We start from the raw sequence: 22799 nt of genomic DNA, 5'->3' as shown, positions 1-22799 counted from the left end.
TGCCACTGCTCTCTTCTAAGAACTCAAAAGGAAGAGCCAGGTGCACAGGCGGAACATGAAAGTGAACACGGAGCGTGACCACCGAAGCACAGCATCACAGGGAGACGTTTAAGCTTCCGGACGACTGCGGGCACGCCTGGCTAATGTCAGGCCTCCCACAAGAGGTGGTGGAGCAGAGTGTTCTCTAACTCCCCTGGAGAAACGGAGATTCCCTTTCCCGGTGTGCTAAGTAACGGGTGCCTTCCCAGGCACTGGCGCTACCGCCACACCAAGGAGCCCTCAAGCGGCTTTTATCTGGGCGTGACCGAGGGCTCACACTCTTGTCTTCTGGTCACCTCTCACTGTGTCCCTTCCGCTCCTAACTCTGTATGGCCTGGTTTTTCCTAGGTTATAATAAGAGAATGGAGATTATTATAATCACGGAACAGAGAGTCATACTACAAACTAATGATTAATACTGTTCACATATAATCATATCTGTATCCTATTTCTAGTATCACTTTTCTTATTCTAATTATTTTCTTTATTATACTGGAACAGCTTGTGGCTTCAGCCTCTTGCCTCGGCACCTGGCTGTCTTACCGCCCCCATCGCCCCCCTTTTTATTGACTAGGATCGTCACTGCCATCATTGCTTGTCGTTGACTTCAGACTTGTCCTCGGACTCCTCGGAGACATCCGCAGACTAAAAGCAGCCAACATAAACGTACCGATGTTAATAATGCCAAAGACAACGGTGATCTTCTGAGGGGTTTGATCCATTTAAAGGGATTTAGATCAGATAACCCTTTGGTTATTCCTTCAAAGATGTCTGATCCAGGAATGGTAGTTAAGTGAGCCTGCGAGTCCTCAAAAATTTGTTCTTTAAGTTTTGAGGTACCTAACGTTCAGTTATCATCCCAGGCTTTTAAATTTAAGTCTCATGACTTTTTCCAGCTATGCTGATCTTTATTATAAGCATAAGGCCTTATGTAATAATCAGAAGTATTCCGATCACATTGTAATTGCATACGGTGTTCCAAATTCATAACTCTGCCTCCCAGCCATATCATACTCTGGCGGAGATCGTTAATTTGATTGGCCAATTTTTGGTCAGCCTGAGCTTGAGAATTCCGGAGTCTAGTGGAGTTTTTCTGCCATGCTTCCACATATTGAGCGGTCTGGACAGAATTGTGGATAGCAAGTCCAGCGGCCGCTGCTGTGGCAGTAACCGCAATTAATCCCGCAACGACTGCAGTAAGAGTAAAGATGAACCTCTTAGTTGTCTGAAGGGTACGTTTAAGAACTTCATTGACTATGTGAATAGAGGGAGAAGACTCCCGTGGACGGTGTAAGGAAACTGGTATCCATACCCACCCCCCCGCCCAGCCCTCACCAGGAGAATACTTGTTCTGGGATCAAAAGGGGCGTCAATACATGTGAAGAGTTTGCAATCATCACATTCTATAGTTTGTCTACTGGGAGTGACATTTATAATTCCAACTAACAGCATATAAGGGGGTTATGCCTCATAGGCTCCTGATAGGTATTACCTGTTCTGACATTACAGTGACTTTAAATATGGGTATTTGGGTATTGGTGGGAGAGATTTGGTAGGTAGCGTCCCATAGTCTGATTCCGGTCGTGGCCGCAGCTAATTTCCGTAATCGAGGATGTTCTGGGGGTAACCATAGGATGAATCGTTTTTGGTCTAGGAGGAACGACTCCTGAGTCCATCCATCTGAATGGGGAAGGAGACACCCATTCCCTCAACCTGCAGGACTGCCATCCATCTTGTACGTGATGCATCAAATAATTGAACTCAGAGCATTGGGTATTTTGGCCGGAGTAGTTCCGCCAATAATACCCTCTTGGAGCCCAGTCAATAACAGCTCCTGTAACTAGGCTTCGTAACACTACGTACGGCTTTTGGAGCATTACAGTCATTCCATATAATTGAGTTCACTAAACAAGTTCCCTTGGTAGGTTCTCTTGAACAGTCTGGCAGTCCTTTTGTTGTATTATTTTTGGTGGTGACGGGAACTCTCCATTCCTCATGAGGATTAAGTTCAACAGCCATGATCTGAAAAGAATTACTACTGAACACGTTATGTACTTCATAAGAATCATTACTAGAGGATGGTACGGTCCACATCCAATTTTGATTAGAGAAAGCCAAGCAGCCAGGTGACATTGCTACGCACAATGGCGGGAATTTATATCCAATTGACAAATTAAACTGCATACCCTTTTCCTCTGGTTGAGCGGGAAACCTGTCATCGTTAGGGACTGGTATAAGTGCGCTATTATTAGTATACAGGCAGCATTTGCGAAGCTGTTGAATGACCTCATCATTTAGTATAGTTTGATTTGTAGTTGCAGGCCATTGTCCCATTCCCAATAACTGGTCAGCTGCAACATTAACAGGAGGATTAGAGCCTCGATTAAGCTGAACTCGATCCTGGACAGCATCGACCCACCAAGTCCTGAATTGTAAATACTGGGATTTAGATAGTACTGATTTTGCTAGAATTTACCAATCACAAGGCACCAAACTGCTGTTTATCTTCTGCGAGAGCTTTTAATGTGGACCGGACAAAAGGGGAGTTGGTGCCGTATTGCTTCACTGATTCTTTGAAATCTTTGAGGAATTTAGAAGAAAAACTCTCCCAAGAAGCAGGGCGTAGCTGGACCTGGCCTGGATGAAGACGATCTGGTTGGACTACTGCCTGGACTGCAGGTGTACCTGGAACTGGCTGCGCCGCAGGCAGTTGTGGAGCCTGCTGATCTGCCTGCCTGAGGAGCCTGACCGTCAGGCTGCGGAGCTTGAGGAGCCTGAGGAGCCGCGGGCTCAGCCACCTGCTGGGCAGGATCAGCGGGCTGTGGCTGATCCTGCGCCTCAGGGACGGAGGCGGCAGGCATCGGAGGTTGTAAAATTACAGGAAATTGCCAGGCTTCGGGATCCCCATATTCCCTTGCCTGAGAGATGGCCCTCATAAGAGGAGTATCATTTTAAGGAATGTATGTGATTTGTTGCTCGTGAGCGGCCATGGTGGTGGCGGCAACGGCAGTGGCGACCGGACCAGAAGCAGAAAAGAAATGAGGGTTTGGAATAGAGGAAGAATTGAGAACCTGTAAGCCAGGTGGAGGCGCGAGTACCTGCTGAGCAGGTCTTTCAGGGGCCTGAAGTCCAGGCTGCCGGCGGTAACTGCAGGACAGGCTTCAAGCGAGCCTGATACTCCGAAGGAGAAGCAGACGTGAGAGACGGATAACCAGGTTGAGTAGGGATAGGGTCGAGGCCCTCGTTACCGGGTTACCGGGCCGAACGGGCGGAAGGTGGAGGGCCCTGCGGCAGGGCTGAACAGAGACAGTGTTGAGAGCCTCACTGGCGGGCTGAGAATTGAGAGCCTGCGTACCAGGCTGCATAGAAACGTAGTTTAGAGCCTCTTTTTCAGGCTGTATAGCCTCCTTTCCGGGCTGTGTAGCTGGAAGGTGGGGGGCCCTGTAGCAGGGCTGAGGAAAGATAGGAGGGTCCGGCCACGACGGCTGTGGATAGTATATTTCAGTTGGATTCTGCTGGTTGGGGGCAAGGACATCATTTGAAAGTTCATGGTAAAGTGATGATGGGGGCACGGCAGGCTCTGGTGTGGGCGGCGGGGCCCAAGGAATGTCAGAATGGAGGTCCGTCTGTAGAATCACGGCCTCAATCTGTGCAGTATCCTCAGGGGAAAGAGAACTGAGAATTTCCTCATCCTCCTCAGAGGAGACGAAAGAGGGATCAGCCTCCACGTTGTCTACCCGAGTCTGCAAGGAGTCTAGGACAGAGCGAACCGAAGCCCAGATTGGCCAAATAGTGGGCGGAATAACATGTCCCCCTTTATGAGCAATTTTAAATTGTCGGCCAGTTTCATCCCAACGTTTGAGTTCTGAAGTTCCCTCAGTAGCAAACCAAGGGTAAAGGAGATCTACGACCTCGAACTGGTTTAATTCACTTATTAGTAGAAAGTTTTACACCTCCTTCTTTAAGCAGAGTTTTTATAACATTTAAATAAGCCGAGTACTTGGTACCGGCCTGTCGCATGGTGTCCCCGGGATACTCTGAGGGCCCAAGCTTACCACCAAGCTTATTGACCGCAAGCCTCAGGAATCTGTCGTCGGTAGTCCTCCGCTGAGTTCCGCGCTCAAAGTGCACCTTCACACAGCGAGAGAGACATCCTCGTTGGGTGCCAGATGTAGGGTCCAGCCCTACGGGGCCTGTGGGTTTTCTCTTCGTGTGCGGAGACGAGAGATCGTAGAAATAAAGACACAAGACGCAGAGACAGGATGAAAGACAGCTGGGCCCGGGGGACCACTGCCACCAAGCGCGGAGACCGGTAGTGGCCCCGAATGCCTGGACGGGCTGCTATTTATTGTATTCGAGGCAAGGGGGCAGGGTAAGGGGTGTGAGTCATCTCAAATGATTGAGAGGTCACGCGAGTCACGTGTCCACTGGACAGGGGGTCTTTCCCTTTGTGATAGCCGAGGCGGAGAGGGAGGACGGCATACGTCAGCATTTCTTCTACGCACTTATCAGAAGGATCAAAGACTTTAGTACTTTTACTAAGTCTGCTACTGCTATCTTCTAAGAACTTAAAAGGAGGAGCCAGGTGTACAGGCGGAACGTGAAAGTGAACAAGGAGCGTGACCACTGAATGAAGCACAGCATCCCAGGGAGACGGTCCAGCCTCCGGATGACTGAGGGCAGCCCTGGCTAATGTCAGGCCTCCCACAAGAGGTGCTGGAGCAGAGTGTTCTCCATCTCCCCTGGAGAAAGGGAGATTCCCTTTCCCGGTGTGCTAAGTTACGGGTGCCTTCCCGGGCACTGGCGCTACCGCTAGACCAAGGTCTGTTAAGTAACGAGAGCCTTCCCAGGCACTGGCGTTACCGCTAGACCAAGGAGCCCTGGAGCGGCCCTTATCCGGGCGTGACCGAGGGCTCACACTCTTGTCTTCTGGTCACCTCTCACCGTGTCCCTCCGGCTGCTAACTCTCTACGGCCCGGTTTTCCCTAGGTTAAAACAACAGAACAGAGATTCTTACAGTAATAGAACCAAGAGTAACGCTGCAGACTAATGATTAGTAATAGTCATCTACAATCATATCTGTATCCTATTTCTGGTATAACTTTTCTTATTCTGATTATTTTCTTTACTATACTGGAACAGCTTGTGCCTTCAGTCTCTTGCCTCGGCCCCTGGGTGGCTTGCCGCCCACAAGGTGAGATATATTGCATTGAACTATAGTTTGTGTTGATTGCCGAAGGGTTTGGGGCGGGGGGGGGGGGGGCACCCCCTGAAATTCCGCCCTGGAGGAGTTTCAGGCCTCACCCTAACCCCGGGGCCGTGGCTAATGATAAGGCCCACCTCTTACGGCCTTGGGCCCTCGAGTGAAATAAATGTTGGAGGTAATGCGCCTAAAGCCCTCAGCCCTCAGCTCTCCGCCGAAGCTGGGTTAGGAAGGAGGAAGGGAGAGGTACATGCTGACCCCGCAGGCGGCAGTCTGTGCCTCGGAGAGAAACTTTATCGCAACCTTGCCGGGGACCTTGACGCCCATCCTCCCGCAAGAGCACCCCGGCAGTCACCCCTGCCCTCTGGTGTCCTGCCACCCCGAGCCCGACCTTCCCCCTATACCCCCGCGCGGGGCCAGTAACCTCCTAACTGCGTCTTCTCTGTTTCGGGCTGTCGCGCTCATCACGTTTGCGTCGTTTCTTCGCTCCACAAACGTTTACTGAGCGCCTTCCACACGCCAGGCACCAGAGTAGCGCCGGGAAACAGGGATAAGTACTGAGGAGGGGTCCCAGCCCTCAGTGATGGGATTTCAGAGGGGGAGATAAAGGATTGCCCAGAAGGGTGGTGAGTGGAATAGTTGATATAAACAAGGGGGGTGCGACGAAATACATAGGAGGTCTGCTAGTCACATATGGGGTGGGTGCCCAGGGCCCTTAATTAAGGGAGGCTTCCTGGACGGGTGACAGCCAAGCGGAGTCCTGACAACCTGCGTCAGGAGTAGCCAGGCGAGGAGGAGGTGAAAGGAATCCACGTCCCGAGCAGAGAGGCAGCTTTCCCTGCACAGCACAGGACACGGTCCGTGCACAGAAGCCACAGGAGAGGCAGGCACAGGGGCTGGGGAGAATCCTTGCCGGGCCCTCGCCATCCACGCGCCGCCTCCCTCTGCCGGGTGTCTGGTGTCAGCCTCCTGCCCGGCAGAGGAACTCCAGCCCCTGCTCCCCGAAGCCCCGCCAGGCCTTCGGCTTCCCTGACTCCCTGAATGGGCCCCACGTCCGGCGTCCTTCCCTGAATGGGCCCCACGTCCGGCGGGTACGAGGCCGGTCTCCCCGCCCGCCGGTGACGAAGTAAAGGCCCGGCGCCACCCGGGCTCCTGCCCTGGGACCTCGTCTTTCTCCAGGAAAACGTGGACCGCTCTCCGCCGAGCGCTCTCTTCCACAGACCCCTGTCGCCTTCGCCCCCAGTCTCCTTCGGTTCTGTCTTCGCGCCGGCTGGATAGAAACCAGGAAGTCGCCCCCAGCGGAGCCCCGGCTCCCCCAGGCAGAGGCGGCCCCGGGGGCGGAGTCAACCGCGGAGGCCGCGCCCTCCGTGAAAGGGCGGGGTATGCAAATTTGTAATGAAAGCCGGGGAACGCCGGATCCAAGCACGGGTGTAAGATTTCCCTTTTCAAAGGTGGAGAATAAGAAATGAGCCCGAGTGTGTAACGGCGTCCATAGTGGGGTGGAAGAGACAGAGGGGATGGGGCAAGGAGCGAGAGTGGGGCTCTCACCGCGACTTGAATGTGGATGAGAGTGGGACGGTGACGGCGGGCGCGAAGGCGACGGCATCGCTTCTCGGCCTTTTGGCTAAGATCAAGTGTAGTATCTGTTCTTATCAGTTTAATATCTGATACGTCCTCTATCCGAGGACAATATATTAAATGGATTTTTGGAGCAGGGAGATGGAATAGGAGCTTGCTCCGTCCACTCCACGCATCGACCTGGTATTGCAGTACTTCCAGGAACGGTGCACCCCCTCTGGGGATACAACGCGTTTGCTAAAAGTAGAGGGAGAGAAAGAGAGAGCGAGTGGGCGGGACGGCTTGCACGCCAAGCATGTGTGCTACGCCGGCTTGCCGGGTTACCTGCTCGTTGGAGTACCATGGGGTTTCTGACCTGCGGCCGGCAGACGGTAGGCCTTGCGGCACGCTTCCGTTTACGCCGTGACTGCAGCGCTTTGGGAAGCCTACGACCCGACCCCCCGCAGCCGACCGACTACTCCTTTATGGAGGTCGTTAGATCTCAGCTTGGCAGTCGAGTGGTGGTGACCTTTTAAGGGAATGGGATCCACCCGGAACTGAACTCACTGCCTGCCTGCCTGCCTGCCTGCCTGCCTGCTTCCTTCCTTCCTTCCTTCCTTCCTTCCTCTCTCTGTCTCTCTCTGTCTCTCTCTGTCTCTGTCTCCCCCTCCTTTTTGGTTTCCCCCCCCTCCGTCCCCCCCAAGTTCTGGAGTACATGTGCAGGACGTGCACGTTTGGAACATAGGTATACGTGTGCCACGGTGCTTTGCTGCACCTATCAACCAGTCATCAAGGTTTGAAGCCCTGCATGCGTTGGGTATTTGTTCTAATGCTCTCTCTCCCCTTGCACCCCACGCCCCGCCAGGGCCAGGTGTGTGATGTTCCCCTCCCTGTGTCCATGTGTTCTCACCGTTCAACTCCCACTTAGGAGTGAGAACGTGCGGTGTTTGGGTTTCGGTTCCTGTGTCAGTCTGCTGAGAATGAAGGACATGAACTCATCCTTTTTTATGGCTGCCTAGTAATTCCATGGTGTATACGTGCCACGTTTTCCTTATCCAGCCTATCGCTGATGGGCATTCGAGTTGGTTCCAAGTCTTTGCTACTGTAAATCAACATGCGTGTCCATGTGTCTTTCTAGTAGGAACTTCTTCCTCTTCGGCCCGCTGAGTAGCTGGCACTTGAAGGCAGGTGCCAACGCACCGGCAACACGCTTCCGTTTTTGCCCAGGAAAAACTGAGGTGCAGGTAATATAAGCCATGTATCGGGGAACGCACAGGAGCAGAACTCCAGTCCAAGCATCGTGGCTCCACCGTTCATGCTTGATGCATCTGTAGGCTCCGTTCTAGGTATGCACATCGTTTACGGGATCAGCCACCGGCAGTTGCCTTGCAACCGTGATGACAAATCTCTGCCGGCTCTTTTGGGTCGCATCCCTGTATCTATAAATTGCATCCCAACATAAAGATCGGAATGTTCCTTTTGCTGACCCAATCTCTCACCCTTTCCAAACTCCAGAAATCTTGTCTGTCCTCCGCAAAACTCCCCCTGCTTCTTTCTCTGAAGGCTGTCTTCAGGCCGGGCACACTGGGAGGATCGCCGGAGCCCAGAAGGCCGCAGTGAGGTGAGGTGAGGTGAGGTGAGATCACGCCATTGCACTGCAGCCCCGGCTGCAGAGCCGGAGCCCCGTCTCGAAACAAACAAACAAACAAACAAACAAACAAACAAAGACACACACACACACACACACACACACACACACAAAGAAAGAGCCCAGACAACCTAGTGAAACCCTGTTCGGGCTGGGGCGTATCTGCACCCCAGCTATTCCGGAGGCTGAGGCAGGAGGATGGATGGAGGCTGGGAGGTGGATGCTGCACTGAGCAGTGACTGCACCGCTGCACTCCAGCCTGGGTGACGGAGCCAGACCCCATCCCAAATCAATAAACATAAAAATAAAGGAAGCAGTTTGTAGAAAGCGGGAGAGGGTCCCATTGAACTTCAAGCCTTCAGGCTACAGCTGTGGCTGGACAGGTTGGAGCAGCAGGCTGGAGCAGTGGCCATCTTGGCAGGGATCATTGACCCTGATCTATCATCGGGAGGAGGAAGAGCTGATCTCATGCAGGGAGGGCAGGTGGACTACGTGTGGACTCTGGTGATCTGTTTGGGTGCCAGGTGTTGCTCCCAGGGCCACCTGTAACTGTGAATGTGCGGGAACCCTGACTTGAGAAGGGCGTGGCCACGGCGGGCCTAGGCCCCTCAGGGATGAGAGTTTGGTTCACGGTACCCAGGGAAACCACCAGTATCGGCAGAGGTGATAGCTGAGGAGGAGGGGGGATTTGGAGGAGAGACACAGGATGAGTAGCAGGGGCAGCCCTGTGATCAACAACTGCTGCAAGAGGGGCTGTTTATTCGACCCACTAGTCTTCTGCGGCTCTATGCAGTACTGAAGAGCAGAAGACAGAAGACACAAAAACCACAAAAATTAGCCGGGCGTGGTGCTGTGCGTCCATAATCCCAGCTACTCGGGAGGCTGAGACAGGAGAATCGCTTGAACCCGGGAGGCGGAAGTTTCAGCGAGCCTAGATCACGCCATTCCAGTCCAACCTGAGCATTCGAGCGAGACTCTGTCTCAGAAAATAAAGACAGAATTAAAGAACCCGGCGCCGTGGCTTACATCTGTGATCCCAGCGCTTTGGGAGGCCCAGGCGGGCGGATCGCCTGAGGTCAGGAGCTCGAGACCAGCCTGGCCAACGTGGCGAAAGCCCCCGAAAAATACAAAAATTAGCCAGGCGTGGTGGAGTACGCCTGTAATCCCAGTTACCCGGGAGGCTGACGCAGGAGAATCGCTGGAACCCGGGAGGTAGAGGCTGCACTGAGCTGAGATCGCGCCACTGCACTCCAGCCTGAGTGACAGAGCAAGACTTTGTCTCAAGAAAAAACAAAACAAAACAAAACAAAAACAAACAAACAGCAACAAAAAACCTGGGCGCGGTGGCTCACGCCTGTAATCCCAACACTTTGGGAGGCGGCAGCTGGGCAGATCACCAGAGGTAGGGAGTTGGAGACCAGCCTGACCAACATGGAGAAACCCCGTCTGTACTAAAAATACAAACTTAGCCGGGCGTGGTGGCGCATGCCTCTAGTCCCAGCTACTCGGGAGGCCGAGGCAGGAGAATCGCTTGAACCCGGGAGGCGGAGGCTGCGGTGAGCCCAGATCGCGCCATTGGACTCCAAGCCTGGGTAACAAGAGCGGAACCTCCGTCAGAAAAAAAAAAAAAAAAAATTGTGAGAGTTGTACTCATCCTGTCTTCAAAATCCCATCTTAAAGCAAAGCTCCATTAGAACTGACCACATTTCCAGGGCTCCCTAGATACCTGTGGCTAGCGGCTGCCATAGTGCACTGTGCTGGGCAGTAGAATGGAGATGACAAGACAGGGCGGCGGAGGTTGGGATGGCGTCAAAATGAGGGAAACACTCGCCGGTGGGAGAAAGCAAAATAGTAAGGGGGCACCGAAAGATTCAGTAGTCCACGTGAATATCTCGATTATCTTATAATCGAGATAATGTAGGGTCCAGCTCTACCGGGTCTGTGGGTTTTCTCTTCGTGTGCGGAGACGAGAGATCGTAGAAATAAAGACGCAAGACAAAGAGATAGGAAGAAAGACAGCTGGGCCCGGGGGACCACTGCCACCAAAGCGCGGAGACCGTAGTGGCCCCCAATGCCTGGACGGCGCTGCTATTTATTGCATTCAAGGCAAGGGGGCAGGGTAAGGAGTGTGAGTCATCTCAGATGATTGATTGATAGGTCACGCGAGTCACGTGTCCACGGGACAGGGGGGCCTTTCCCTTTGTGGTAGCCGAGGTGGAGAGGGAGGACAGCAAACGTCAGCATTTCTTCTATGCACTTATCAGAAAGATCAAAGACTTTAGTCCTTTTACTAATTCTGCCACTGCTCTCTTCTAAGAACTCAAAAGGAAGAGCCAGGTGCACAGGCGGAACATGAAAGTGAACACGGAGCGTGACCACCGAAGCACAGCATCACAGGGAGACGTTTAAGCTTCCGGACGACTGCGGGCACGCCTGGCTAATGTCAGGCCTCCCACAAGAGGTGGTGGAGCAGAGTGTTCTCTAACTCCCCTGGAGAAACGGAGATTCCCTTTCCCGGTGTGCTAAGTAACGGGTGCCTTCCCAGGCACTGGCGCTACCGCCACACCAAGGAGCCCTCAAGCGGCTTTTATCTGGGCGTGACCGAGGGCTCACACTCTTGTCTTCTGGTCACCTCTCACTGTGTCCCTTCCGCTCCTAACTCTGTATGGCCTGGTTTTTCCTAGGTTATAATAAGAGAATGGAGATTATTATAATCACGGAACAGAGAGTCATACTACAAACTAATGATTAATACTGTTCACATATAATCATATCTGTATCCTATTTCTAGTATCACTTTTCTTATTCTAATTATTTTCTTTATTATACTGGAACAGCTTGTGGCTTCAGCCTCTTGCCTCGGCACCTGGCTGTCTTACCGCCCCCATCGCCCCCCTTTTTATTGACTAGGATCGTCACTGCCATCATTGCTTGTCGTTGACTTCAGACTTGTCCTCGGACTCCTCGGAGACATCCGCAGACTAAAAGCAGCCAACATAAACGTACCGATGTTAATAATGCCAAAGACAACGGTGATCTTCTGAGGGGTTTGATCCATTTAAAGGGATTTAGATCAGATAACCCTTTGGTTATTCCTTCAAAGATGTCTGATCCAGGAATGGTAGTTAAGTGAGCCTGCGAGTCCTCAAAAATTTGTTCTTTAAGTTTTGAGGTACCTAACGTTCAGTTATCATCCCAGGCTTTTAAATTTAAGTCTCATGACTTTTTCCAGCTATGCTGATCTTTATTATAAGCATAAGGCCTTATGTAATAATCAGAAGTATTCCGATCACATTGTAATTGCATACGGTGTTCCAAATTCATAACTCTGCCTCCCAGCCATATCATACTCTGGCGGAGATCGTTAATTTGATTGGCCAATTTTTGGTCAGCCTGAGCTTGAGAATTCCGGAGTCTAGTGGAGTTTTTCTGCCATGCTTCCACATATTGAGCGGTCTGGACAGAATTGTGGATAGCAAGTCCAGCGGCCGCTGCTGTGGCAGTAACCGCAATTAATCCCGCAACGACTGCAGTAAGAGTAAAGATGAACCTCTTAGTTGTCTGAAGGGTACGTTTAAGAACTTCATTGACTATGTGAATAGAGGGAGAAGACTCCCGTGGACGGTGTAAGGAAACTGGTATCCATACCCACCCCCCCGCCCAGCCCTCACCAGGAGAATACTTGTTCTGGGATCAAAAGGGGCGTCAATACATGTGAAGAGTTTGCAATCATCACATTCTATAGTTTGTCTACTGGGAGTGACATTTATAATTCCAACTAACAGCATATAAGGGGGTTATGCCTCATAGGCTCCTGATAGGTATTACCTGTTCTGACATTACAGTGACTTTAAATATGGGTATTTGGGTATTGGTGGGAGAGATTTGGTAGGTAGCGTCCCATAGTCTGATTCCGGTCGTGGCCGCAGCTAATTTCCGTAATCGAGGATGTTCTGGGGGTAACCATAGGATGAATCGTTTTTGGTCTAGGAGGAACGACTCCTGAGTCCATCCATCTGAATGGGGAAGGAGACACCCATTCCCTCAACCTGCAGGACTGCCATCCATCTTGTACGTGATGCATCAAATAATTGAACTCAGAGCATTGGGTATTTTGGCCGGAGTAGTTCCGCCAATAATACCCTCTTGGAGCCCAGTCAATAACAGCTCCTGTAACTAGGCTTCGTAACACTACGTACGGCTTTTGGAGCATTACAGTCATTCCATATAATTGAGTTCACTAAACAAGTTCCCTTGGTAGGTTCTCTTGAACAGTCTGGCAGTCCTTTTGTTGTATTATTTTTGGTGGTGACGGGAACTCTCCATTCCTCATGAGGATTAAGTTCAACAGCCATGATCTGAAAAGAATTACTACTGAACACGTTATGTACTTCATAAGAATCATTACTAGAGGATGGTACGGTCCACATCCAATTTTGATTAGAGAAAGCCAAGCAGCCAGGTGACATTGCTACGCACAATGGCGGGAATTTATATCCAATTGACAAATTAAACTGCATACCCTTTTCCTCTGGTTGAGCGGGAAACCTGTCATCGTTAGGGACTGGTATAAGTGCGCTATTATTAGTATACAGGCAGCATTTGCGAAGCTGTTGAATGACCTCATCATTTAGTATAGTTTGATTTGTAGTTGCAGGCCATTGTCCCATTCCCAATAACTGCTCAGCTGCAACATTAACAGGAGGATTAGAGCCTCGATTAAGCTGAACTCGATCCTGGACAGCATCGACCCACCAAGTCCTGAATTGTAAATACTGGGATTTAGATAGTACTGATTTTGCTAGAATTTACCAATCACAAGGCACCAAACTGCTGTTTATCTTCTGCGAGAGCTTTTAATGTGGACCGGACAAAAGGGGAGTTGGTGCCGTATTGCTTCACTGATTCTTTGAAATCTTTGAGGAATTTAGAAGAAAAACTCTCCCAAGAAGCAGGGCGTAGCTGGACCTGGCCTGGATGAAGACGATCTGGTTGGACTACTGCCTGGACTGCAGGTGTACCTGGAACTGGCTGCGCCGCAGGCAGTTGTGGAGCCTGCTGATCTGCCTGCCTGAGGAGCCTGACCGTCAGGCTGCGGAGCTTGAGGAGCCTGAGGAGCCGCGGGCTCAGCCACCTGCTGGGCAGGATCAGCGGGCTGTGGCTGATCCTGCGCCTCAGGGACGGAGGCGGCAGGCATCGGAGGTTGTAAAATTACAGGAAATTGCCAGGCTTCGGGATCCCCATATTCCCTTGCCTGAGAGATGGCCCTCATAAGAGGAGTATCATTTTAAGGAATGTATGTGATTTGTTGCTCGTGAGCGGCCATGGTGGTGGCGGCAACGGCAGTGGCGACCGGACCAGAAGCAGAAAAGAAATGAGGGTTTGGAATAGAGGAAGAATTGAGAACCTGTAAGCCAGGTGGAGGCGCGAGTACCTGCTGAGCAGGTCTTTCAGGGGCCTGAAGTCCAGGCTGCCGGCGGTAACTGCAGGACAGGCTTCAAGCGAGCCTGATACTCCGAAGGAGAAGCAGACGTGAGAGACGGATAACCAGGTTGAGTAGGGATAGGGTCGAGGCCCTCGTTACCGGGTTACCGGGCCGAACGGGCGGAAGGTGGAGGGCCCTGCGGCAGGGCTGAACAGAGACAGTGTTGAGAGCCTCACTGGCGGGCTGAGAATTGAGAGCCTGCGTACCAGGCTGCATAGAAACGTAGTTTAGAGCCTCTTTTTCAGGCTGTATAGCCTCCTTTCCGGGCTGTGTAGCTGGAAGGTGGGGGGCCCTGTAGCAGGGCTGAGGAAAGATAGGAGGGTCCGGCCACGACGGCTGTGGATAGTATATTTCGGTTGGATTCTGCTGGTTGGGGGCAAGGACATCATTTGAAAGTTCATGGTAAAGTGATGATGGGGGCACGGCAGGCTCTGGTGTGGGCGGCGGGGCCCAAGGAATGTCAGAATGGAGGTCCGTCTGTAGAATCACGGCCTCAATCTGTGCAGTATCCTCAGGGGAAAGAGAACTGAGAATTTCCTCATCCTCCTCAGAGGAGACGAAAGAGGGATCAGCCTCCACGTTGTCTACCCGAGTCTGCAAGGAGTCTAGGACAGAGCGAACCGAAGCCCAGATTGGCCAAATAGTGGGCGGAATAACATGTCCCCCTTTATGAGCAATTTTAAATTGTCGGCCAGTTTCATCCCAACGTTTGAGTTCTGAAGTTCCCTCAGTAGCAAACCAAGGGTAAAGGAGATCTACGACCTCGAACTGGTTTAATTCACTTATTAGTAGAAAGTTTTACACCTCCTTCTTTAAGCAGAGTTTTTATAACATTTAAATAAGCCGAGTACTTGGTACCGGCCTGTCGCATGGTGTCCCCGGGATACTCTGAGGGCCCAAGCTTACCACCAAGCTTATTGACCGCAAGCCTCAGGAATCTGTCGTCGGTAGTCCTCCGCTGAGTTCCGCGCTCAAAGTGCACCTTCACACAGCGAGAGAGACATCCTCGTTGGGTGCCAGATGTAGGGTCCAGCCCTACGGGGCCTGTGGGTTTTCTCTTCGTGTGCGGAGACGAGAGATCGTAGAAATAAAGACACAAGACGCAGAGACAGGATGAAAGACAGCTGGGCCCGGGGGACCACTGCCACCAAGCGCGGAGACCGGTAGTGGCCCCGAATGCCTGGACGGGCTGCTATTTATTGTATTCGAGGCAAGGGGGCAGGGTAAGGGGTGTGAGTCATCTCAAATGATTGAGAGGTCACGCGAGTCACGTGTCCACTGGACAGGGGGTCTTTCCCTTTGTGATAGCCGAGGCGGAGAGGGAGGACGGCATACGTCAGCATTTCTTCTACGCACTTATCAGAAGGATCAAAGACTTTAGTACTTTTACTAAGTCTGCTACTGCTATCTTCTAAGAACTTAAAAGGAGGAGCCAGGTGTACAGGCGGAACGTGAAAGTGAACAAGGAGCGTGACCACTGAATGAAGCACAGCATCCCAGGGAGACGGTCCAGCCTCCGGATGACTGAGGGCAGCCCTGGCTAATGTCAGGCCTCCCACAAGAGGTGCTGGAGCAGAGTGTTCTCCATCTCCCCTGGAGAAAGGGAGATTCCCTTTCCCGGTGTGCTAAGTTACGGGTGCCTTCCCGGGCACTGGCGCTACCGCTAGACCAAGGTCTGTTAAGTAACGAGAGCCTTCCCAGGCACTGGCGTTACCGCTAGACCAAGGAGCCCTGGAGCGGCCCTTATCCGGGCGTGACCGAGGGCTCACACTCTTGTCTTCTGGTCACCTCTCACCGTGTCCCTCCGGCTGCTAACTCTCTACGGCCCGGTTTTCCCTAGGTTAAAACAACAGAACAGAGATTCTTACAGTAATAGAACCAAGAGTAACGCTGCAGACTAATGATTAGTAATAGTCATCTACAATCATATCTGTATCCTATTTCTGGTATAACTTTTCTTATTCTGATTATTTTCTTTACTATACTGGAACAGCTTGTGCCTTCAGTCTCTTGCCTCGGCCCCTGGGTGGCTTGCCGCCCACAAGGTGAGATATATTGCATTGAACTATAGTTTGTGTTGATTGCCGAAGGGTTTGGGGCGGGGGGGGGGGGGGCACCCCCTGAAATTCCGCCCTGGAGGAGTTTCAGGCCTCACCCTAACCCCGGGGCCGTGGCTAATGATAAGGCCCACCTCTTACGGCCTTGGGCCCTCGAGTGAAATAAATGTTGGAGGTAATGCGCCTAAAGCCCTCAGCCCTCAGCTCTCCGCCGAAGCTGGGTTAGGAAGGAGGAAGGGAGAGGTACATGCTGACCCCGCAGGCGGCAGTCTGTGCCTCGGAGAGAAACTTTATCGCAACCTTGCCGGGGACCTTGACGCCCATCCTCCCGCAAGAGCACCCCGGCAGTCACCCCTGCCCTCTGGTGTCCTGCCACCCCGAGCCCGACCTTCCCCCTATACCCCCGCGCGGGGCCAGTAACCTCCTAACTGCGTCTTCTCTGTTTCGGGCTGTCGCGCTCATCACGTTTGCGTCGTTTCTTCGCTCCACAAACGTTTACTGAGCGCCTTCCACACGCCAGGCACCAGAGTAGCGCCGGGAAACAGGGATAAGTACTGAGGAGGGGTCCCAGCCCTCAGTGATGGGATTTCAGAGGGGGAGATAAAGGATTGCCCAGAAGGGTGGTGAGTGGAATAGTTGATATAAACAAGGGGGGTGCGACGAAATACATAGGAGGTCTGCTAGTCACATATGGGGTGGGTGCCCAGGGCCCTTAATTAAGGGAGGCTTCCTGGACGGGTGACAGCCAAGCGGAGTCCTGACAACCTGCGTCAGGAGTAGCCAGGCGAGGAGGAGGTGAAAGGAATCCACGTCCCGAGCAGAGAGGCAGCTTTCCCTGCACAGCACAGGACACGGTCCGTGCACAGAAGCCACAGGAGAGGCAGGCACAGGGGCTGGGGAGAATCCTTGCCGGGCCCTCGCCATCCACGCGCCGCCTCCCTCTGCCGGGTGTCTGGTGTCAGCCTCCTGCCCGGCAGAGGAACTCCAGCCCCTGCTCCCCGAAGCCCCGCCAGGCCTTCGGCTTCCCTGACTCCCTGAATGGGCCCCACGTCCGGCGTCCTTCCCTGAATGGGCCCCACGTCCGGCGGGTACGAGGCCGGTCTCCCCGCCCGCCGGTGACGAAGTAAAGGCCCGGCGCCACCCGGGCTCCTGCCCTGGGACCTCGTCTTTCTCCAGGAAAACGTGGACCGCTCTCCGCCGAGCGCTCTCTTCCACAGACCCCTGTCGCCTTCGCCCCCAGTCTCCTTCGGTTCTGTCTTCGCGCCGGCTGGATAGAAACCAGGAAGTCGCCCCCAGCGGAGCCCCGGCTCCCCCAGGCAGAGGCGGCCCCGGGGGCGGAGTCAACCGCGGAGGCCGCGCCCTCCGTGAAAGGGCGGGGTATGCAAATTTGTAATGAAAGCCGGGGAACGCCGGATCCAAGCACGGGTGTAAGATTTCCCTTTTCAAAGGTGGAGAATAAGAAATGAGCCCGAGTGTGTAACGGCGTCCATAGTGGGGTGGAAGAGACAGAGGGGATGGGGCAAGGAGCGAGAGTGGGGCTCTCACCGCGACTTGAATGTGGATGAGAGTGGGACGGTGACGGCGGGCGCGAAGGCGACGGCATCGCTTCTCGGCCTTTTGGCTAAGATCAAGTGTAGTATCTGTTTTTATCAGTTTAATATCTGATACGTCCTCTATCCGAGGACAATATATTAAATGGATTTTTGGAGCAGGGAGATGGAATAGGAGCTTGCTCCGTCCACTCCACGCATCGACCTGGTATTGCAGTACTTCCAGGAACGGTGCACCCCCTCTGGGGATACAACGCGTTTGCTAAAAGTAGAGGGAGAGAAAGAGAGAGCGAGTGGGCGGGACGGCTTGCACGCCAAGCATGTGTGCTACGCCGGCTTGCCGGGTTACCTGCTCGTTGGAGTACCATGGGGTTTCTGACCTGCGGCCGGCAGACGGTAGGCCTTGCGGCACGCTTCCGTTTACGCCGTGACTGCAGCGCTTTGGGAAGCCTACGACCCGACCCCCCGCAGCCGACCGACTACTCCTTTATGGAGGTCGTTAGATCTCAGCTTGGCAGTCGAGTGGTGGTGACCTTTTAAGGGAATGGGATCCACCCGGAACTGAACTCACTGCCTGCCTGCCTGCCTGCCTGCCTGCCTGCTTCCTTCCTTCCTTCCTTCCTTCCTTCCTCTCTCTGTCTCTCTCTGTCTCTCTCTGTCTCTGTCTCCCCCTCCTTTTTGGTTTCCCCCCCTCCGTCCCCCCCAAGTTCTGGAGTACATGTGCAGGACGTGCACGTTTGGAACATAGGTATACGTGTGCCACGGTGCTTTGCTGCACCTATCAACCAGTCATCAAGGTTTGAAGCCCTGCATGCGTTGGGTATTTGTTCTAATGCTCTCTCTCCCCTTGCACCCCACGCCCCGCCAGGGCCAGGTGTGTGATGTTCCCCTCCCTGTGTCCATGTGTTCTCACCGTTCAACTCCCACTTAGGAGTGAGAACGTGCGGTGTTTGGGTTTCGGTTCCTGTGTCAGTCTGCTGAGAATGAAGGACATGAACTCATCCTTTTTTATGGCTGCCTAGTAATTCCATGGTGTATACGTGCCACGTTTTCCTTATCCAGCCTATCGCTGATGGGCATTCGAGTTGGTTCCAAGTCTTTGCTACTGTAAATCAACATGCGTGTCCATGTGTCTTTCTAGTAGGAACTTCTTCCTCTTCGGCCCGCTGAGTAGCTGGCACTTGAAGGCAGGTGCCAACGCACCGGCAACACGCTTCCGTTTTTGCCCAGGAAAAACTGAGGTGCAGGTAATATAAGCCATGTATCGGGGAACGCACAGGAGCAGAACTCCAGTCCAAGCATCGTGGCTCCACCGTTCATGCTTGATGCATCTGTAGGCTCCGTTCTAGGTATGCACATCGTTTACGGGATCAGCCACCGGCAGTTGCCTTGCAACCGTGATGACAAATCTCTGCCGGCTCTTTTGGGTCGCATCCCTGTATCTATAAATTGCATCCCAACATAAAGATCGGAATGTTCCTTTTGCTGACCCAATCTCTCACCCTTTCCAAACTCCAGAAATCTTGTCTGTCCTCCGCAAAACTCCCCCTGCTTCTTTCTCTGAAGGCTGTCTTCAGGCCGGGCACACTGGGAGGATCGCCGGAGCCCAGAAGGCCGCAGTGAGGTGAGGTGAGGTGAGGTGAGATCACGCCATTGCACTGCAGCCCCGGCTGCAGAGCCGGAGCCCCGTCTCGAAACAAACAAACAAACAAACAAACAAACAAACAAACAAAGACACACACACACACACACACACACACACACACAAAGAAAGAGCCCAGACAACCTAGTGAAACCCTGTTCGGGCTGGGGCGTATCTGCACCCCAGCTATTCCGGAGGCTGAGGCAGGAGGATGGATGGAGGCTGGGAGGTGGATGCTGCACTGAGCAGTGACTGCACCGCTGCACTCCAGCCTGGGTGACGGAGCCAGACCCCATCCCAAATCAATAAACATAAAAATAAAGGAAGCAGTTTGTAGAAAGCGGGAGAGGGTCCCATTGAACTTCAAGCCTTCAGGCTACAGCTGTGGCTGGACAGGTTGGAGCAGCAGGCTGGAGCAGTGGCCATCTTGGCAGGGATCATTGACCCTGATCTATCATCGGGAGGAGGAAGAGCTGATCTCATGCAGGGAGGGCAGGTGGACTACGTGTGGACTCTGGTGATCTGTTTGGGTGCCAGGTGTTGCTCCCAGGGCCACCTGTAACTGTGAATGTGCGGGAACCCTGACTTGAGAAGGGCGTGGCCACGGCGGGCCTAGGCCCCTCAGGGATGAGAGTTTGGTTCACGGTACCCAGGGAAACCACCAGTATCGGCAGAGGTGATAGCTGAGGAGGAGGGGGGATTTGGAGGAGAGACACAGGATGAGTAGCAGGGGCAGCCCTGTGATCAACAACTGCTGCAAGAGGGGCTGTTTATTCGACCCACTAGTCTTCTGCGGCTCTATGCAGTACTGAAGAGCAGAAGACAGAAGACACAAAAACCACAAAAATTAGCCGGGCGTGGTGCTGTGCGTCCATAATCCCAGCTACTCGGGAGGCTGAGACAGGAGAATCGCTTGAACCCGGGAGGCGGAAGTTTCAGCGAGCCTAGATCACGCCATTCCAGTCCAACCTGAGCATTCGAGCGAGACTCTGTCTCAGAAAATAAAGACAGAATTAAAGAACCCGGCGCCGTGGCTTACATCTGTGATCCCAGCGCTTTGGGAGGCCCAGGCGGGCGGATCGCCTGAGGTCAGGAGCTCGAGACCAGCCTGGCCAACGTGGCGAAAGCCCCCGAAAAATACAAAAATTAGCCAGGCGTGGTGGAGTACGCCTGTAATCCCAGTTACCCGGGAGGCTGACGCAGGAGAATCGCTGGAACCCGGGAGGTAGAGGCTGCACTGAGCTGAGATCGCGCCACTGCACTCCAGCCTGAGTGACAGAGCAAGACTTTGTCTCAAGAAAAAACAAAACAAAACAAAACAAAAACAAACAAACAGCAACAAAAAACCTGGGCGCGGTGGCTCACGCCTGTAATCCCAACACTTTGGGAGGCGGCAGCTGGGCAGATCACCAGAGGTAGGGAGTTGGAGACCAGCCTGACCAACATGGAGAAACCCCGTCTGTACTAAAAATACAAACTTAGCCGGGCGTGGTGGCGCATGCCTCTAGTCCCAGCTACTCGGGAGGCCGAGGCAGGAGAATCGCTTGAACCCGGGAGGCGGAGGCTGCGGTGAGCCCAGATCGCGCCATTGGACTCCAAGCCTGGGTAACAAGAGCGGAACCTCCGTCAGAAAAAAAAAAAAAAAAAATTGTGAGAGTTGTACTCATCCTGTCTTCAAAATCCCATCTTAAAGCAAAGCTCCATTAGAACTGACCACATTTCCAGGGCTCCCTAGATACCTGTGGCTAGCGGCTGCCATAGTGCACTGTGCTGGGCAGTAGAATGGAGATGACAAGACAGGGCGGCGGAGGTTGGGATGGCGTCAAAATGAGGGAAACACTCGCCGGTGGGAGAAAGCAAAATAGTAAGGGGGCACCGAAAGATTCAGTAGTCCACGTGAATATCTCGATTATCTTATAATCGAGATAATGTAGGGTCCAGCTCTACCGGGTCTGTGGGTTTTCTCTTCGTGTGCGGAGACGAGAGATCGTAGAAATAAAGACGCAAGACAAAGAGATAGGAAGAAAGACAGCTGGGCCCGGGGGACCACTGCCACCAAAGCGCGGAGACCGTAGTGGCCCCCAATGCCTGGACGGCGCTGCTATTTATTGCATTCAAGGCAAGGGGGCAGGGTAAGGAGTGTGAGTCATCTCAGATGATTGATTGATAGGTCACGCGAGTCACGTGTCCACGGGACAGGGGGGCCTTTCCCTTTGTGGTAGCCGAGGTGGAGAGGGAGGACAGCAAACGTCAGCATTTCTTCTATGCACTTATCAGAAAGATCAAAGACTTTAGTCCTTTTACTAATTCTGCCACTGCTCTCTTCTAAGAACTCAAAAGGAAGAGCCAGGTGCACAGGCGGAACATGAAAGTGAACACGGAGCGTGACCACCGAAGCACAGCATCACAGGGAGACGTTTAAGCTTCCGGACGACTGCGGGCACGCCTGGCTAATGTCAGGCCTCCCACAAGAGGTGGTGGAGCAGAGTGTTCTCTAACTCCCCTGGAGAAACGGAGATTCCCTTTCCCGGTGTGCTAAGTAACGGGTGCCTTCCCAGGCACTGGCGCTACCGCCACACCAAGGAGCCCTCAAGCGGCTTTTATCTGGGCGTGACCGAGGGCTCACACTCTTGTCTTCTGGTCACCTCTCACTGTGTCCCTTCCGCTCCTAACTCTGTATGGCCTGGTTTTTCCTAGGTTATAATAAGAGAATGGAGATTATTATAATCACGGAACAGAGAGTCATACTACAAACTAATGATTAATACTGTTCACATATAATCATATCTGTATCCTATTTCTAGTATCACTTTTCTTATTCTAATTATTTTCTTTATTATACTGGAACAGCTTGTGGCTTCAGCCTCTTGCCTCGGCACCTGGCTGTCTTACCGCCCCCATCGCCCCCCTTTTTATTGACTAGGATCGTCACTGCCATCATTGCTTGTCGTTGACTTCAGACTTGTCCTCGGACTCCTCGGAGACATCCGCAGACTAAAAGCAGCCAACATAAACGTACCGATGTTAATAATGCCAAAGACAACGGTGATCTTCTGAGGGGTTTGATCCATTTAAAGGGATTTAGATCAGATAACCCTTTGGTTATTCCTTCAAAGATGTCTGATCCAGGAATGGTAGTTAAGTGAGCCTGCGAGTCCTCAAAAATTTGTTCTTTAAGTTTTGAGGTACCTAACGTTCAGTTATCATCCCAGGCTTTTAAATTTAAGTCTCATGACTTTTTCCAGCTATGCTGATCTTTATTATAAGCATAAGGCCTTATGTAATAATCAGAAGTATTCCGATCACATTGTAATTGCATACGGTGTTCCAAATTCATAACTCTGCCTCCCAGCCATATCATACTCTGGCGGAGATCGTTAATTTGATTGGCCAATTTTTGGTCAGCCTGAGCTTGAGAATTCCGGAGTCTAGTGGAGTTTTTCTGCCATGCTTCCACATATTGAGCGGTCTGGACAGAATTGTGGATAGCAAGTCCAGCGGCCGCTGCTGTGGCAGTAACCGCAATTAATCCCGCAACGACTGCAGTAAGAGTAAAGATGAACCTCTTAGTTGTCTGAAGGGTACGTTTAAGAACTTCATTGACTATGTGAATAGAGG

At 52.6% G+C, this 22799-nt stretch overlaps 2 long non-coding RNA genes and 2 other non-coding genes across 4 annotated transcripts; 2 read left to right on the top strand and 2 right to left on the bottom strand.

Moving 5' to 3' along the window:
* Positions 1 to 4297: 4297 nt before the first annotated feature.
* On the bottom strand, positions 4298 to 6642 carry LOC140711374 (uncharacterized). Its single transcript, XR_012092551.1, has 2 exons — positions 5667 to 6642; positions 4298 to 5024 (listed from the first exon to the last, which is right to left on the bottom strand). It is a non-coding gene; the product is annotated as an uncharacterized lncRNA (long non-coding RNA).
* A 204-nt stretch (positions 6643 to 6846) lies between these two features.
* Positions 6847 to 7037, top strand: LOC140711376 (U2 spliceosomal RNA). The gene has a single exon (XR_012092554.1). It is a non-coding gene; the product is annotated as a U2 spliceosomal RNA (small nuclear RNA).
* Positions 7038 to 12441: 5404 nt separating this feature from the next.
* On the bottom strand, positions 12442 to 17386 carry LOC140711373 (uncharacterized). Its single transcript, XR_012092550.1, has 2 exons — positions 16411 to 17386; positions 12442 to 15768 (listed from the first exon to the last, which is right to left on the bottom strand). It is a non-coding gene; the product is annotated as an uncharacterized lncRNA (long non-coding RNA).
* Positions 17387 to 17590: 204 nt separating this feature from the next.
* Positions 17591 to 17781, top strand: LOC140711378 (U2 spliceosomal RNA). Its single transcript, XR_012092556.1, has one exon. It is a non-coding gene; the product is annotated as a U2 spliceosomal RNA (small nuclear RNA).
* Positions 17782 to 22799: the final 5018 nt, after the last annotated feature.

This window comes from Chlorocebus sabaeus, unplaced genomic scaffold (assembly GCF_047675955.1).
Source record: "Chlorocebus sabaeus isolate Y175 unplaced genomic scaffold, mChlSab1.0.hap1 unalloc_scaffold_835, whole genome shotgun sequence".
Classification (NCBI taxonomy): domain Eukaryota; kingdom Metazoa; phylum Chordata; class Mammalia; order Primates; family Cercopithecidae; genus Chlorocebus; species Chlorocebus sabaeus.
Note: the sequence above shows the minus strand (reverse complement) of the source record. Positions and strands in the feature narration are given on the sequence as shown.